The sequence below is a fragment of the Cyanistes caeruleus genome, chromosome 5, assembly GCF_971803275.1.
Source record: "Cyanistes caeruleus chromosome 5, bCyaCae1.hap1.1, whole genome shotgun sequence".
NCBI lineage: Eukaryota > Metazoa > Chordata > Aves > Passeriformes > Paridae > Cyanistes > Cyanistes caeruleus.
In genome coordinates this window covers 39,158,311-39,176,297 of record NC_141705.1, presented here as the reverse complement: position 1 = coordinate 39,176,297, position 17,987 = coordinate 39,158,311, and the positions used below count along the sequence as shown (strand labels likewise).

Below are 17,987 nucleotides of genomic sequence, written 5' to 3'. Positions count from 1 at the left end.
GGTGAATATGCAAACTGAAAATGACAAAACAGGAAATCGCTATTTTTATTTGAATTCTAACTGGTTTGGGGGTTCCGCCGCCCTTGAGAAACTTCTTATCAGCAGGAAACTACAAAAAGCCACACATTTTAAGACCATTTATAGCATAAGCTTACAGACATTTTCTAATAACTAACCCTGCAAGCAGGGAATAAATCTTCATTCTTGTTAAGGTACACAGTGTGACAAAAACACAAGGGTATCATCTGTCTCAAAGCAGACACTATATGTAGATATCAAACAATATACACAAATTTCAGTTAATAGCTATGGAAAAATCTATTTATTCAGTGCACAAAAATACTGGATTTAGTAACTAGGCACATGCATTGGTGACATTTTAAAACTGTTGAACATACCAGTGGAAAGCTATTTGAAACTGCATAGGGAAATCCAACACATACTTTGAAGCAGATATTTCTAAACAACAAAGAAAAACCAGTATAAAACAGCTGAAAAAAATGGAAAAATGTAAAACAGTGGGGAAAATCAATAAAGGCTTTGGACAACCTAACTACTCAACTATGTCTATTAAACCATGTCAGTTCAATAGGCACATTAGAGAAAATGCTGTTTGAAAAGTTAAAAAAAAAAATTATCAAAAATATCTCAAAACCAATAAAAATCAGCTTTCTCCTAAGAATATTTCTAAATTCTGAACCTAAAGATCCTCTACTCTGGATACTATTTATTTAGATATTTAAACTGGAATTAAGTTTTGGATTTTCTGAAGATTCTAAGTAAGTTAAAAGCCTTGTGCTGCTAAATTTCAAACATGTTTTAGCAAGAAATTCCTTAGGAAATCCACCATGATCATATTAAAAAACCATCCTTTTCACTCTAGTGATTAATTTCATCTATACTGAATATCTTTGGAAAATTCTCTTGATTTGTTCTTTGTTTTCTTCAAAGAGAATTTAGTGAAATGTGAGTCTTACCAGAAAAAAGACACACTAGATATCAAACATGCTTCATGACATTAATGAATTGGTTCAGGTCAAAATAAGAGAAATCTAGAAACAGAAAATATTTTTGAAGCAGAAACTGAGTATTTTCTGAAGCTAGCAATACCTCCATTTCAGCCAAACAAGTTTTGGGGGAGATTTTTAAAATTCCTTTAGGAAAGTTTGCAAAGATAACATCTCCATTTTTTCCAGAAGGATGAGTCTTAAAGTACCTTGAGCAAAGTCTGCACCTTAAAATATTCACAAAAACTATTGAGGCACATCTTGTTCTATTACTATTTTTTCTAACATTATCCACTGATAAACACTTTGTAGATATTAGTATTTTAAGAATCATTTACCTTATAATAATATTCTTTCTCATAAATTGATTGTAGAATTTCTTCTGACTTGGCTCTTGCTCCCTCCCTCCAATATTCTTCAGCTGCCTGATAAGGTATTTTGTCACCTAAATCTCATCCCACTGGAATTTTCAAGCGTAAGTAGTAAACTTAAACCAACTTAATCGAAAACCCACAGCTTTCTTATCTCACTGAAATTCTCATTTCAGATAGAAAATGCAGTTAAAAATGACCCCTTGCTAGATGATTTTCCCTCACTGGCTATGAGGAAAACTGAAGTGACACAAACCAGAATAAGACCTATAATAACAATACTGTAACATGCATTTACCAGAAGGACTAACAAGCTGCTGTCTGTAAGACACAAAGTAATAAATGAAGCAGCTTTGTGCTCTCCTATTACTCAGCTAAGAATGAAATACTTATCACAGCCCGGAGCTGTTGCTGTCCCACTAGCTCAAAAAAGCTACAAGATTGTGTCAACTAAGCCACAGCTATTAGTGGCACTGGGTCAAGAGTTTCATTGCGTTTGTGACGCAAAGGCAAAATTTTCCCTTACTGCTGCACGCTGTGCAGCCCACCCTGGATCCAATTAATAGCAGGTACAAATCTGTTTTTAGATCAAGTGCCCTACAGTTGCAATTTTTGGAACTGTTTCCTTTAGAAAAGCGTTGAAATTTCCCACTGCTGCCTGAGCACGAGTCCCTGGTAGTACATGAGTAACAAAAAGCTGAGAGCTGCCCTTCTCTGAATTGCACAGCCCAGTTTACTCAAGGCGGTGGATGACTACGAGCATGACGCACGCAGGAGCATCTGCCTTCTATGCTGTCTCCGATTTCTTCATTTAACCCATACTCTTTTTACTACACCCTTTTCTTTTTCTTTAAATTCAACAAACACCTCATCACAACTTTCCTTGTAAGCTTCTTGACAAGCAACTTTCTTTCAACCAGAAAATAGGGGATAAAGGATGGAACAACTAAGCCATGTTTAAAGAGAAAAGCTACTACTGTAAAACTCTATTTTCAACCTACGTGTTCTTTGTATATTTAGATGTTAGGCACTCCTACAGGAAAAAAAAAAAATCTTTATATGTGTGCCATGTCTAGAAAATTAGAAAGCCAGTCTTAAAATTAGAACTTTCAGGCTGTATTAACATAAATTACATTTGTTGAAAACAGAAAGGATTAAAATTCTCTGATTTCAAAGAATCATTGCAACCCTTCCCACCTCACACTCCTTGCAACAGTAAGAGTGCTCAACTTTCGTTTGTAAATAGCATCTTTTCTTCCATTCAGGGATCACAATTCTGAAACAACTAAGCATGTGTATTGGGCTACTTTTCTTACAACAAACAAAGGAGACTATTGCTGTGACTTATTCTAACAAGAAGTAAGCAGATATATATGCTTATATAGGTGCAGCCTAACAGGATCAAATTAAAACTTTGTATAACCAGCATAAAAAAGTAGGAAAAAAACCTCAAAACTGTTACTGTATTTTTTCTCCATTTGTTTTTGTGGAAATTTTCACCAGTTTCACAGAAACAATTGCTGTTTATGACAAAAGGTCATCATAAACATTCACTGTGACACTCCCACCCCATCAGGTTCACTCAAACAGTATGGAATCTACAAAACTTCCACCTGCAGAAACACTGATGAAAAGGACAGATCATCCAGCTGGAGGAGATGAATGATGAAGAACAAAAGTAAATAGAGAAATGAAAAATGCACAGAAGAAACAGGAAGCAAGAGCCTAATAAATTAAATTTTAAGGAATAAAGTTCATAAATTGTTAAAGGTTGGCATTCTCATAGCATAAAATAAGCCTATATAATTTAGTTACAGGTTGTAGTTAAAGTCATAATTACATTAAGAATCAGAAGATGTTTAGATGCTTTGTTGACAGAATTCTTTATACTATATATTAGCAAAATCCAAATTTAGGTCTCAGATGAGACTTATAAGAGCTAATAAGATAATTTTTAGTTGGTTTTGGTTAAGAATACATCTCTCCAAATGAGTTTGCTTCTCCAGATCTGTTTGCTTCAAACTGTTCAACATGCCATCATTCCACTTAATAATATCGGTAGTAGTAGTAGTAGCAGTAGTAGTAGTGGTGTAGCTGCACTTAAATGCATTTCTCAAATACAACAGAATTCTTATTCATGGTGACATCTTTGAAACTTTATTTATGTGGACTATTAAAAACTTTGCAATTCATAGAAATCTTCCAGGAAGAAGGGAATAATAGCTTCCTTTATATCTCTTTGTCTCATAATTCTGATTATGCATGGGTCTTCTCTATTATGTATATTTAGCTCCATTAAAATACAGCATGACTTACTTAAGGAAATTAATTAATTAATTAATTAATAAACCAAACATAATTTAAAATAAAAGACACCCATTCTCTCCCAAAACAAAGAATCTCAGTCCATGGTCAGAAAAGAAATGGTGTCATTTTGCTTTCTCAAGAACTGAACATCAGCTTTCAATCTCTCTCTCTAAGCAATGCAGTTACATTTGGTCAGCTCTCAGGAAATATCTCCATTACATCACCTCACACACAGGCAGCTCCAGTCTGACACACAAAGGTGGTCACAGCCAAGTCAGTCCACTCCACAGCCCCTCCTCAGCTCCAGCCCCCCGGTGTCACAGCTTCCCCACCCCAGAAGAAGGCTGGGCTGCTCTTGTGTGAGCAGATGGAAGCCAGCCTGATACTGACCTGGGGAAGCCATGGGACACTCCTAATGGGAGCACCTAGGAAACCGAGGCTGCGAGGGTCACTCCAGGATCTTCCTGCCCGCTGTCAGTTGAGCCAAACTGAGTCATTATAGATAATTAATCTACTTCTTTAACATGCAAACCACTCCCACCTCTTCCATGGATCATTTCAATATGAAATCCAAGTTTATTTCAAAACTGGAAGTTGTTGCAATCCTGTTTCTTGACAGATATACACTGGGGAAATAGTGTGTGTATATATATATATAAAATCTATATCTATATATATATAATCTATATCTATATATAATCTTACCCTTATATCATATATATATATAATCTAACCCTTAGCCACAGTGGAGTGTGCGGTCTACCCTCCAAAGCAACAGCTCTCTACAAAGCCAGACGCCTGGACAAATTTCACGCTCTGAAATTAACAGCGAAAATTAGTGCTGTCAGTGCTAATAGCCTCAGGAATTAACTTTCTGGACAGTTTACACAAACAAGTTTATCAACAGAGGCTTTCACTTCAGCAGGAATTCTTAAATGATTTCTGCAAAACTTTTCAGGAACAGTATCTTCCAAATGAATACAGTATTAATAACCATCATTCCTCTCTGACCTATGCAGGTGCCAGATGCCTCAGAGGAAACCCTCAAGCACAGGAGGAATCACACACACCTCCAGCCTTGCCAGGTCTCCATCCACAGAAGAAGATGACCAAGATGAAGTGTACCTGCTAAGAAATTCTAGCTGTAACTACAGTTATAAATATGTGTTTTAGCTATTTAAACACACAAAATAGCACTTACCAGGATGATTTTTCCAATCTTACCACTAGTAACAGGACAACTGAACTTGGAAAGGCCAAGAATTGCAGCAAACTCTATGCAATGCTAACAATGGCAACTGTGCAAAAAATCTTGTTTTCTCAAGATCTTCTACCCAGCTCCATATGATGGAAACTATGTACACTGCTGGGCTAGTCAACCAAAAAAACCCACAAGCTGCTGATACCTCCCAGCTCCTGGCCAACAGAAAGCTGTGGGTAGCAGCACAAGCAGACAAGTTTTGCTTGTTTACTTACTTTTAGAATACAGAGTTCTTTCACTGATTGATCACAAAAGTAGAAACACATCAATATTCCTACTGCCCTCCTGTCTGTTTGACAGTAATTTCTAATGTCACTCTTTAGGTTGTTTTCTGCTAAATAAACCTTCTGCTAATAGTCACAGTCACAAACCAAGAGCTGTACAAAGAGCGTATCTTGAAGACTCAGGGGTACAAAAGTCATACAAAACCTAAACACACAAAATAGCTATCAGAGATTGCTGGACAGCTGAAAGTCAATGGTCTCACAACACACACATGATTTAAAAAAAGAAAAGGAAATAAAAACATCCCCAGTCTTACAGCTACACAGAGCTGACGTTAATGCTCAACTAGTTAACTGAGGAGCAAAAGCACCTCTTGACATTCTAACTGTTTTCTAGCTAGCAATTTCTTATGATTCATGCAGTGTAGGTTTGCCTGGAATAGACTACAACAAGAAACTGCAATCAAAGCAATTACAGAAGTATGAATTCGCCTCTCCCATTCAAGTTTAGAGGCAAGAGCTTACACATTTTTTTCCAGGAAACAGTGAATCCTTAGACCATTCTCTCATGAATCAGCCCACAAAAACAGTGCTGTCTTTGGTTCATTACATTAATCAACAATTATCCTCTTCAGCTCTGTGGAAGGCACAAGAAGGCCACAATCATGACAGTCCTTCAGACTCTATCAGGAGTCTACAGCAAGAGTAATCCTGCAGAATGACATTTCCTGAGACAATCACCTAAAACCTGCCTTCAGAGGAGGGAGACACAACACCCAGTGACACATCAACTTCTAGGCAACATGAATGAAAAACAATGGAAGTTGCTTCTCTACCACTGTGAGGTTCCTCAGGAGTGTTCTGCTTCCAGTGGGTCCAAAGAAGCTCCCCAGAAAGAAGTGTGCTTGCCTGGGCTCTCTGGAGGTCCTGATGCACCCCCTGCACATCTATGACAACACAACCCTTCCATACTGTAAATTATTGGTACTGGACTTGAACTTTTTGTCTTCTGGGAAGCAGAATCAAAGTTTTCTGCTAGAAGCCAGATAATACGAAATGTAGACATACAACATAATAACACATCTCACCCAAAATTGGCATATCAGTTAAATGGTTTCAATTAGATGATAAAGAATTTTCTTTGTACTTTTTCTAATACCATTATGACTCTTGCTCTCAAGTGCATTAATCTTATTTTCAGGACAAACAACTATTTGCAAAGAGATTCAGCAGAAGAAAATTTCACTGGATCTTAATCCCAGGTAAGCTTTCCTGTCAATGGGCCAACTGTGGAGTAATGTCCAAGGAGTGCAACAAGCAGGTGAAGTAAAAATGACAGGCTACACACCCATGCTCATTCCTTCCCTCCCAAGCTAATTCTGTAGCATGGTCAAGATAGTCAAGAGGAACAGATGCAAATTCAGTCTTTAGAGAGGCTGCAAAGCCAAATCTTGTTGCACTATTTGCAAGTATATACTATACCCACACCGTGCAAAACATTTATCATTTTACCCATACAGTCTCTAAACCTACACATAATTAAGAGACTTATTAATGATAAAAATATATAGAATTAATGTATATTTTCACAACATTGAAAATAAACTTCTACTTCTTCGACTGAATTTGAAAAACTTTAGCCCAATCGAAAATAACAACTATTGTTCAGAGGTACTCACTGCTTGTCCCTTTCTTCTCTACCACTGGATTTCAATTCTTTTTATTCACTGAAACTGAGTATCTTATCTTTTTCCTGAGAATTCTTTGCAATATATTTTTCTCTTTTGTTTGTGTCTTTTTTTTTTTTTTTCCCCATGAGCTCTTTTTCTACTTTAGCACTGCTTAGGTCATGAGAAACTATCAAACTCTTAATTTTTACAGCATCTCATAGAATTCTCCAGCTTTCCTTAAGTTCAGCAGCCATGGCTGGTGGACTATGAATGCTGTGCACCTGTTGTGACACTACCTGAGATTTAGGAAGTTCATGCCTAGAGAAAATATTAACTGCATACTGACTGTAAAGAATAAAATATTTTGGTTTTAGTTTAGCTCTTTACTGTGTCAACATATTTAACTTACAGGATACCTTTTCCTGACCACTACTTTCAGTGAATATTAGGTATCACCTATTTTTTAAAACAAAGAAATTTAACAGAGCCTGTCCCCCCGTTTCACCTTCAGCAAATCATTGTTAATACGTCTGATTTTAATAAAGCATGAAATTACACCTCAGCACAACAAATTAACAAGCAACAACAGGGACAGCTGTTGTATTTCTTGTTGTCATCAGTTCAGATATATCTATTTATATTCCTCAGTATACCCCTTATTTAAAAAAATCTACATAATAAGTAATGAAGCAAAACATAAAAGACCTTTACAATAATTCTATTCTCCTTACTCTGCAATTTAGGTTTGTACAAGCTTATGACCAGGATGATGTTTACACGATGCAGAAATGCTACAATTAAAACTTGTATTCCCCTGAATATATTGACAGAAGCTGACATGAAAATGTAACACCTGATATTCAAGTTCAAGTCTAAGTTCAGTTCAGAAAGACAAGAGGCAGGCATGGGGAGAGCAGTGGAAGATTCAATCCCCAGTGATTAGTGAAACCCTAATTAGAGCTGTGCATGACACTCCTTGAAAATTACTGCACTCTTAGAGTATGGGAGTATTCTACAAAAAGTCTGTTAGTGTGCACCAGTTTCCATAGATATTACTTCAATTCTTACTACTGATTTTGGTTAGTGTGTTTTCGGTTTTTTAACTCGGCTGGTCTTCCCTTTTGCTGCACTTGCACTGGACTCTCACCAGCATCTCCATATAATTGACCCAACCCTGTAGCTGTGAATCATGAGAAGGTATTCCAAATATATTTTTTTTTTTCTCCCCAGAGGGCATGAGAAGAATAGGAGAAAAAGGTAAGTTCTCAAAGATCCAGAAAGGGAATTACTCAAAGAAAATGAGGAACACTTGTTGCTGTGCATCAGCAAACATGTTTTTCCTAAATGGGAATAATTTATTGTGTCAGCAGAACATTTCTATTCTTAAATTGCTGTCAAGGTGATTGGCTAGCATAGTAAGAACTTCTGGTTCATATTTAGAACTTCTGGTTCTTCTCTAAACATACAGCAGTAGACTTTGCACTGCTCCTTATTTTAAGCAGAACATATTATGATGGGTAAAATTTTGATCTTTTATAAGCATAGGACTGAAATATTATTTTGATAGTAACTAGTTGAACATAGAACAATGTAATTTTGGGGGAGGGAAGGGGAAAGGCAGAAAATATTCTTATTTTCTTACTTGTAGCCTTTCAATACTTAAGGGGAGCTTATAAAAGAGAGGGAGAGTAGCTTTTTACACCCATAGATAATGATAAGACAAGTGGGAAGACTTTTCAAATAAAAGAGGGGAGATTTAGACTGGATGTTAGAAAGAAATTCTTTATTCAGAGGGTCGGAAGGCACTGGAACAGGTTGCCCAGGGAAACTGAGGATGCCCCATCACTGAAGTACTGAACGCCAGTTTGGATGGGGCTCTGAACAGTCTGGTCCAGTGGAAGGTGTCCCTGTCCATGGCAGGGGAGTTGGAACAAGATGATCTTTATGGTCCCCTCCAACCCAAACTGTTTTATGATGATATGATTTTTAATCAGCTAATATTAATAGAAATAATACAGGGAAACTCCTCTGGGAAGAAAAATGTAACAATTACAAAACTGATCATAATTAATTGCCACCACAATCTACAAATCTCAATGAGTTACGTTATTGCTTGTCTGTGTATCATGACAGCCAGTTTTACAATACTGATTAATTAATTCAGGACACTAGCAGGTACATTAAACATATAGCAGAAAAGCTTCTAATCAGCATAAAAATTAGCAGTATGGAATTATTTCTGGCAAAAAGACAAATAAGTAGGAACTATATAATGGTTAAAAATGTTAGATTTCTCCATCTTGTAGCAATCTGTACTCATAAAACTATAGTAATAGTAACAACAACAACATCCTTTTCCTATGTTGTTTTTTCTGTTTACACAAATTTAATGGTTGAAGATATGATTCATAAAATCAATTGCAGTCTACAGTAAGAAATACTACTGGACATTGCCAGCTCTTTAACCAGACTTCAGAACTGTCCATAACTATATAGTGAGACAACGTTGCAAACATTTTAGATCAGGAAAAAAACGAGATTTTTCTGCTATTTTGTCCTCAAATGCAGTCATGCTATGAAAATCAGCCTGTTTGCATGATTCCAAATAACACATTTGTTGTCTGAGAGGCTGCAAATGTCCTTTATTGCTCAGTGTGCAATAGAACACTCAGTGTTTGCATCCTGTCAGGGACTCTTCTATGTTCTCACCTATGATTTTTCCAAGTCACTTTGCTACTTTTGTCCCAGCTGTTGTCTTATCTTCACTGAATATAACTATCTCTAATGGATACAGACCATCCACCCACGTACATATACATGTGCACACGGATAAAATACTAGGATTTCTCTGGGAGACATGAGGAAAATAACCGAGCAATTAATTGGAAGAGAAGAAAAAAGTGAAATAAATTAGTCCATTCTAACTCAATCTTACTTATCATTTGTGTTCTTTAAGGCTACTGTTATGATACTGGAAATCCACCTGACTAGAGCAAAGTAATTAAACCTATCAAATAATACTGGAAATCTGACTAATTCAGTTATTAAAACAGCATTATCAGAGCAGCACTTTTTCCTTCTATCTTCCCTGACTAATTGCAAAAGTCTCCTTGAATTGTCCTGAAATAGCCCATCTGAATTCTTTGACAAAACCAAAAGAAAGGCTCCAATGTTGGAGTAATTTTAATACACTTAGGATAACACAGAACAATTGCTGAACTTGCACCAGTACTGTGTGAATATCTATATAATAAAGACAATAACATGGAGTTTCTACTTCACAACTCAAAGTGCAGAATTAAGGTTTTCATTTCTAACACTTTTGCTTGTATTGGTACTTACTATAAGTTACATCAGAGTAGTAAAGAAATACTAAGACAAAGAAGCTTATTTTGAGGAAAAACAAATAAATATCAGGAGATTTTCTGAAACTTCATAAGGAGCTTGAAATGTAGAGGGCTAGTGTTTTCAAGAGTTTATTTGGTTGAAGATTTTATGTCAAACTAAATTACCTATGCTGCCCATGTATAGGCGTTGCTGCTACTTCAAAATAGAGTGGTAGATAACAAAAAAAAATCTGAAATTATTACTTTTAAAGGATTAAACATCTACTTCAGTTTTGAAACATTTTTCAATAGTGCCTTCCCCCTTATGATTTTCAAGAACTTGCTATCTAGGTGATGCATAGCTGAACATACATATGTACATACAAAAGGGAAAAAAATTAACATACTGCTGAAATTGTAGCTTGCAAACTCCCAGTCTCCTTCAGAGCACACTTTTTTGGCATATTTACATATTTTCAAGTTACATCTTTTGACAGGGATTAAGAATTTCTGTATTCTGTTCTAAGCTCTGCCACCACCCACCTGAATCTGCCAAAATCAAGCCTAATGGTTTTGGTTCCTTGTGTAAAATGGATCTTCTAATATTTTTCTTGCAATTTTGCTAGGAGAGCAAGTTTATATCTCCCAATTTAAGTATTCTGATATGGACAATTAGACTTAAGATGAAAGCCACAGTTTAAACTTGTAAGTGGAGTTTGTTGTGAGATATATACAAAATGAAATGAGTTCATTTTAGTTTGAAGAAAATTCTTTGCCACAAGTGACACAATTGTAAAGGGCACTATCATATAATTTAATAACTCTGAATCCCAAAGATGTCTCAGTCACAGCAGGCACCTGCACATGAAATCTTTGCAAAGAGCTTTTAGTGGTAGTTTCACACTCTCATACAAGTTTGAATAATTTTCACCCTTTGCTTTTAAAATAATTTCTGAAAAACAAGTAATTGCAGTTTAGCATGCATCACAGTGGATGTATAATCTGTAATGAAACAGCATGAAAATCTTGCTTGTTGGATTCAAAACGTTAGTAGGTTTTAGGGAAAATGTTAGTTTTAGTTATTTACTTAGAGGAAGAATGTTTGTTTGGGCTTTACTAAAATACAGAAAGTGAATAATAGCAGATGTTACCACATAATGCATTTGGAAAGATTTTCCTCACAATTAAGCTGCAAGTTAAAATGCCAAAATAAAATCTTTTTTTCCTGCCACAGTAGGATATAACTTAATATTTAACAACAGAAAAAAAGAACTTACAGGTAAAGCAATCTTTTAGAAAGTTTCTGCTATGACAGAGCTTCACATGACCTTTCACATTACTTCCTGGGTTCATTTCCTAGAAGAAATAGAAACAAGACACACGTGAAACCAGTTGTAATGTTAAAATAGTGTCTATTTCATTGCCTTAAAACAGATTATGAAGCAAGGTTTAGAAAAACTTTTTAGGCTGGTGTCTTCCAAATGGCATAACTTCAAGTAAAAATTCTGGACTTGAAAGGTAATCTTAAATAATTTGTATGAAATCCTATACCAGATACTGATATCCATCAATCTTTCTGTAGACTTTCAGAATGATTTGAGACTACTCTTTGATCTTCAGAGCACAGGAAAACCACACATGATTTTCCCTCCATCAACCACACTAGTACAAAAAGCCTCTGTGTAGCTAGCTAACCCATATGGCATTGGCAGGATAACATTCAAAGATAAGCAAAGCTTAATAAAACACAAAATAGCCAAAACATGTAATCAGTTCTCCAGCAATGTTTTTATACATATTTGCTCACAAAACAAAGAGTAAAATACAGAAAACACTCAACTGAAATAGTTATCACATAAGAATAGCAAGTACAAGCTCTGTCCTGCAAGGGACTCACTCAAGCCAGCAAAAGAAGGGAGCTGCCCAGGCAGCCGTGGTGGCTATTTGCAGCAGGAAGGTGGGGAGGAGTGAATCCCACAGCTGCTGCCTGGGAAGGTTTGCAGCCTGCTGGAGACTCAGATCAGGACACTGCAAAAGGCTGCTGCAGACTATGACCCTCTGCTGCTCCTCCATATGAGCACCGAAAATGATGTCAGAGGCAACAAAGAAAGCATCAAGCACTGATTACACTGCTGGTTATGTGGGGGCTGGGGAGACCCCAGCCAGTTTTCTTCTCAATCCTTCCAGAAAGGCAGAAGGTTGAAAAAGCAAGTAACAGATCCCATAAGAATTTGTTGCACAGCTGGTGTGGGCTATGGGGTTATAGATTTTGAATGATGCTCTACAAGGACAGAGGATGGTTTAGCAGAGATGTTGTCCCAATAAGTGGAGAAAAATGTTTTGCCAACAGGCTGGCCAATCCAGTAATGAAAATTCAAGCCAGGAATAATAGGACTAGGAGAGCATGACCAGCAATCAAGAGAGGAAGTAAAGGACAAGGCTGGCAAGCAAAGAGTATGGGGTAATGTCAACAGGAGGAAATCTGTAAGCAAAAACCCAGAGCTGTAGGGGTCCCACCCCACCTGTGTACATGCATATAGGGAAATGCTCACCAGGCACAATTATGGTAAAGGTATTCTCTCTTTTTTTGGAAAAACAGCACGCTTTTGTGCCTCTTCAAATAGCCTATTTGCTAATGCACACTACAGAGCAAACAGGATGAATTAAGAGGTCTGCATGCAGTTGGAGAATTTCAATTTCACTGGGATCACAGATGTGGGTAAATAGCTCACATAAATGTGAACAGTAGAAGTTTCTACTGGTGCTGTGCAGCATAAGGAGGGCTATGGAAAATGGTCTCCCTGCCACAAGATATGAATGAAGAGATATCTCCTGATGGAGACCTGTCACAAAAGATATGAAAAAGGCCAATTCACTGAATGCCCTCTTTATCTCTCTCTTCACTGATAAAACCATCCCTTAGCTATCCCATGTCCCTGAAAACCATAGAAAAGCCTGGAGCAAAGCAGATTTCCTCTCAGTGGAGCAGGGTCAGATTAGGAAGCATTTAAACAAACTGGACATACACAGATCCATGGGCCATAATGAGATGCACCACACATATTGAGGGTTGGCTGATGTCACTGTGAGAGCACTCTATCACAGAAAGATCAAAATGCATAACAGAGATCAAGGTGAGGGGAGGAAACTCTGAGGACTGGAAGAGAATAAATATCACCTCTACTTTCATGAAATTCAGTCCCAGTCTCACCTTGACTCCACGGAAAGGAATGGAGAAAATAAACCTGAAAGCCACTGCCAAACAGAGGAGGGAAGAGAATGCATTTGGACATGGTAAGCATGAATACATGGGGGGGAAACTGTGCCTGACCAACCTGATAGCCATTCACAACGAGCAGGCTGACCCAGAGGACAAGGACAGAAAACTGAACATTGCTTATCCTGACTTCAATAATGTTTCTGTCACAGCCTTGCATCGTCTTCTCCCTGACAAACTGATGAAACACAAAATAGATGAATGGAGAGTAAGGCAAACAGAAAACTGACTGAACTGCTGGCCAAAAAAGGTTGTGGATCAGAAGCACCAAGTTCACCAGAGGCCAGTCATCAAAGTCACACACCAGGTGTCAATAAAAAAACCAATACTGCTCAGAACTCATCAATAACTTGAGACAGAATGCACAGATACTACAAAATAGAGTAACTGATACATCAGAGGGTTGTCCTGCCATTCAGAAAAACCCTGGCAGGCTGAGAAATGGGCCAACAGTAACCTCATGAAGTTCAATACAGGGAAAAAGTCAAGTGCAGCTCTTGGCAGCAATAATCCCATGCATGTTGGCAGAAAAGGACCCAAGGGACAACAAGCTGGCCATGAGCCAGCAGCATGGCCTCACAGCAAAGAAAGGCCACAGCAACCCACGCTGCACGAGGAAGAGCATCACCAGCACACTGAGGGAGGTCATCCTTCCTCTCTGCTCAGCACTGCTGAGCCATCCTGAGTGCTGCAGTGGGTGGCCCAGAACTGGGCCCGAGAGAGACAACAAGTCACTGCAGCAAGGCCAGCTAAAGTTTATGGAGGCAGGTGAAGGATTTGAAAGCACTTTCTGTATGAGGAGAGGGCCTTGAGAAGAGAAGACTCAGTGGGATCTGTCCTATGCTTATGCCTGGTCAGTGGCAGAATAAGGAGAAGGCATAACTTTTCTCAGTGGCATCAAGTGAAAGGGCAAGAGGCACAAATTAAACACAAGATGTCCCATTTAAACATAACAATTTTATTTTTTTCCTACGAGGGTGGTCAGCCAATGGCACAGGTTGCCCAAGATGCATCTCCATCCTTGCAGATATTCAAAAGCCCATTGGGCACAGTCCTGGGCAATGTGTGCTAGGTTACCCTGTCACCCTGCTCTGACCAAAGGGCTAGCCAGTCTCCAGAGCTCCCTTCCAACCGCAATAATTCTATGATTCTGGAAAGTGCTTTATTTAACTGGTCTCTGCTTAAAATTAATTGAAAAGAGGTTAAATTAATCACCCATGAAATCTCTTCTCCAAAATGCATGGGGAAAAAAAAAATATACAATCAACTTTATTGTGCTTCAGCTAGCGTAAAAAGCTTGAAAAGGTTACAGCTTAAAGCTAGAAACATATAGTAACCCTGACCCTAATGAATGTCAACATGCCTTTTGGACTCCTAGGTATCAATGGCAAGATTTTAAAACCATAGATTAAAAGCAACAGGAGAAATTCAGATACTCTGATCCAATTAATTCTCTCTCTCTCTCTCTGGACACATTCAGAACCCAGCTGGATGAGTTCCTGCTGTAGCTGAACCTGCCTTGACAGCAGTGTTGGACCACATCATCTCCAGAGGTCTCTTTCAACCCTAACAATTCTGTGTTTCTGTCATTGTAAAAGATAAAAATTTTCTCCAATAATTCCTGCTGCTAACACTCCTAGTTTCCCATGAGAATGCCAAACATAAATGAACAGAGGACTTCAGGCAGGTATTCACATCTGATATTTAAAATGGAATAATAACAAATGCATCAAATGTATTTCATAATAGAAATATATACTAAAAAGCAAACAAACATTGCTCCAACCACTCAAAAAAAGTTGGATAACATGCACTCTAAAAATGTGAACCACCTGCATGGTGTTCAGTGGAATGGAATTTCATGGTATTTTATACTAAATGAAAACACCAACATTTATGTGAGCATTCACAGATTTATGACAGCATCTCCCAAACAACTGTTCCACACATGTGGAGATATCAACTCATGGAGTAACTTTTATAAGTCATGAAGAACAGAAGCACAATTAGATTGTAGAAAATCCAAAGAAATATTTTTAAATCAACAAGTTACTTAGAGGGGAAAAAAAAAATCCTTTAGCAATTGAAATCATATATCTTCAAGGAAGCAGATAAAGCTTTTATTTTTCCCAAAGCTATTTCTTGCTACAAGTTTGAGCTGTTGAAAAGATATGTCTGTGAATTATATTTTAAATTTTCTAATGACCTATTTCCTTAGAGGAAAAGGAAAGAGCACATGCCTATTTTATTTGTTGCCAGGCAGAACAAAGAATACACATTAAACAGAGTGTATTTCTGCACACAGGTACTCATACAAAGGCATGTTGTATGTAGATAGTCACATGGGCATCTTTTGTGCTCATGTTGCTCTGGAAACAAACTTCTGTATAATCAAACATGATAACAAAGACATTCTAGCTTTTAAACAGGGTATGAGCCTTATCTTTTTTTATTTTTTATATCAAGGAAAAAAGCTGGTTTATAAGGTTATAGAAGAGCTGGAAGCAGCCAAGAGCATGTGAAGCTAACAAAATTAGAACATCTGAAATACAAAAATTTTTCATTTCATAGTGCTTGTGTACTTAAATGTAACTTCAGAGACTAGCCCAAAAAGGCAATAGATTATGGCATAACGTAAGGACACTACAGATTTTACATGATACAGAAGATGAGGCGGATAAACCTGGCATTTTCTTTGATTTCTTGGAAAGACAATTTATAGGAAACTTTCACTGTGGAACTACTCATATCAAACAGCATGCACATTAATAAAAGGGCAAATTAAAGAACTGTGTTAAATAGATTTAAGTTCCTGTTTTCCTGTTTTTTCACAGAACATTAAACAATCTCTATTCCATACCTGTATCTGTTTTATTTATCTTGGTCCATCTGCTCTGCAAATGTTCTTGCAAAGCAGTTTCCCATGGCAACACCAAATATCACATAGTCTCAGTCTTCTGTCAAAGCCCTTCTAACTGATCCACTCCTGAATTTCAAACAGCATTTTTTTCTGCAGTATTTAAGTAAATAATAAATGGAGCATTTCTTCAAGAAAAAAAAAAAAATTCACATGAATGAAATAAATACCCATGAACATGCCCCTCTCTTCAGGCATTTATTTTTTTATTTTATTGTTTTAATAATTTGATTTTTCAAGAGCATTACATTTAAATTATCTAAGGTGAGATGGGAGATATATGTTACCTAAAAACCCCGTCAATCTGATCGTAGTTTTTACTTGATTAAAATTTCAAAATCATTATGTTGCACGTAGCAAAATAAATTGTGCATAAGTTTTAAATAATAAGGAAATAATATCTTGAAAAGTTTTGGAATGAAAAGACTACAATGACTACTTAAGTATGGGACAACTTCTGATAGACATCATCACCTACGAATTATTACTTGCCAGCCTCTCTAATTTTTACATCCTCATATTTCTAATGATCAAATAAATGCAAATAAGAGGAAAATTTCTTAATACATTTTCATTCAAGACAAACTAATAACACTAATTTCATGAAAGTAACTCCTCTTTTACCTGAGATTCTATCTTGAGACCCCTTCTCCCTAAATTAAGACATGGTAGAAACATACATTTTTAAATTAAGTTCTCCTGAAAAACTCTCTTAAAGTAAGCATCAAAAAATCCCAAACTCTTCAGTAAATATCGCCCTAGTCCTGAGCACACCGATTCTGTGTGAAATTGCAACAGAAGCATTGTTCAAGATGTACATTAAAGAAGTAATGTTTATACTTAGGAAAATTAGCCTACTGAATTTCAAAGTCTTGTATCTTTTATTTTAGATTTGTCTGACCAAAACCAATCTAGGAATAAGCCCTCTGGAGATCTGAAAGGTAATCAGACCTTCTGGGTCACTCCTACACCACCACACTTTAGTTTTATCTTAGGTAGTTTACACACCTAAAGCTACTTTAAGAACTACTACAATTTAGCAATCTCAGGTCCATAATAAATAGCAGGATTAAATTCCCTCAATCATTTTCCACCAGCATCCCCTCCTGCCCTGGTTATGGCTGGGATGAAGTTAAGTGTTCTTAGTGGCTGGCACGGTGCGGTGTTGTGGATTCAACGCGAGAATAACGTTTCCAACGCGCTCCTATTTTGGTTGTAGCCCAGCAGTGCTCACCCCAAATCAAGAACTTTTCACTGTCTCGTGCTCTGCCAGTGAGGAGGTGCACAGGAAGCTGTGAGGGAGCACAGCTGTCCCCAACTGGCCAAAAGGATATTCCGTATACAGAATGTCACACCCAGCACATAAACTGGGGGAAGCTGGCTGGAAGGGGCTGATCACTGCTTTCACAAAGCCTGGGCATCCATGAGCAGGGGGTGAGAAACTGTATTGTGTATTACTTGTTTCTCTTGGGGTTTTTTTCATAGAATCAGTCCTCTCTCTCCTCTTCATTACTAATACTATTATTGTAATTAGTATGATTATTATATTTTGTTTCAGTTATTAAACCCACAAACTCTTAATACATAAACCTTACTTTTCTTTTCTGATTCTCCTCCCCACTGGAGA

At 37.2% G+C, this 17,987-nt stretch overlaps 1 long non-coding RNA gene across 1 annotated transcript in view; it reads right to left on the bottom strand.

Moving 5' to 3' along the window:
• Positions 1 to 11,443: 11,443 nt before the first annotated feature.
• LOC147653057 (uncharacterized) overlaps positions 11,444 to 17,987 on the bottom strand; it is a 121,442-nt gene continuing 114,898 nt past the window's right edge. The window contains exon 4 of the long non-coding RNA XR_015287197.1: positions 11,444 to 11,522. This is a non-coding gene — a long non-coding RNA (uncharacterized LOC147653057). The remainder of the gene's footprint in view (positions 11,523 to 17,987) is intronic.